We start from the raw sequence: 1408 nt of genomic DNA on the forward strand, positions 1-1408 counted from the left end.
AGGAGGGGTGGAGGCATTTCCCACCGTGTATCCTCCGAAACCTGGAACCGTGGGAGGGCAGTGGTGGACACGCTCCCCTCGACGTGTGATGACGATTGCCAGTTGCCTGCTGGGGAAGTTAGGTCGATGTAGTCGATGCTTCAACCATGTCGGTTTTATCAGTGGTTAGTATGGCCATTGCCATTGATAAAGCAGCAGAGGACGGATAGCGTGGGAAAGTAAGTCAGGATGGATAGGAGGATATAGATCAGTTGGAGACTCTTGATGGGAAGTAATGTCATTGTCTGACTTATCAAATTTTATTGCTATAACTCTCTTTGGTTTTCTATGCTTTTGAACTCCTTGTATCTTTTCATTCTAACTTCGGGACGAAGTTTTTTGAAGGAGGGGTGTATGTAATGCCCCACTTAAATATTATCATGCAAATTTTATTAATGTTTACATTACCTGAAAATATTGAGAAATATTGGTGAATACCTTCATTTTGGAAACTATAAATTTATTTACTAATATAAAATTCATTATTTCTATTTTATTCAAATTCCCAACTTTCCTTTTCAAATTGAATCTTAGGTAGGATATGGTCTCCTTCCATTATTTCAAATTATATATATTCATCTCACATTCCCAAATGTACTCTCACATTTACTTAGGAGAAGACATGGTCCTCTCCATTTAATTACATCTCACATTCCCAAATGTACTCTCACATTTACTTGGGAGAAGACATGGTCCTCTCCATTTAATTACCAATATATATATTCATCTCACATTCCCAAATGTACTCTTAGATTTACTTGGGAGAAGACATGGTCCTCTCCCATTAATTTCCCAATTTTAAATTTATATCACATTTCCAAATGTACTCCCAAATTTACTTGGGAGAAGAGAAGTCAACTGTAAGGATGGAGGAGAAGCTAATGACATTAATGAGAGATGGTTGAGGTGGAGAAGATAGGGAGGGTATAAAAAGGGAAGGAGGAAGGGAGAAAAGGGATGTGGGGGTCTTTCTTTGATTTTGGGGTTAGCTGTGATTTTATGATTGTTGTGATTTTGGAAACCTAAGGAACCTATGGAGGTTTCTTGGGTTTGCTGAGAGGGGGGAAATATTGTTTATCTTGGTCTGAATTATTCATGTTGGACACACTACATCTGGTTGGACTTGGGCTAGGAGGGCTAGGGAACCTGTGGAGGTTTCCTGGGCTAGGAATTATTTCCTATTTGGCTGGGAGGTAAATCCAGTTGGGTTAGTCAAGATGAGCGTTTTAGCAGGAGAAACAGCTCAAAGGCATCTCCACCAGCCACCGGTACAGGTATTCCTCTATGCATAGATTACTCATGTGAATTATTGAAATGAAATTTTCACTATAAGTTATAAGGATTAGAATGTAAATGGTAAAATTTTCAT

This window comes from Pinus tabuliformis, chromosome 6, assembly GCF_031772625.1.
Source record: "Pinus tabuliformis cultivar Carrire ecotype Pingquan chromosome 6, CPIR1, whole genome shotgun sequence".
Classification (NCBI taxonomy): domain Eukaryota; kingdom Viridiplantae; phylum Streptophyta; class Pinopsida; order Pinales; family Pinaceae; genus Pinus; species Pinus tabuliformis.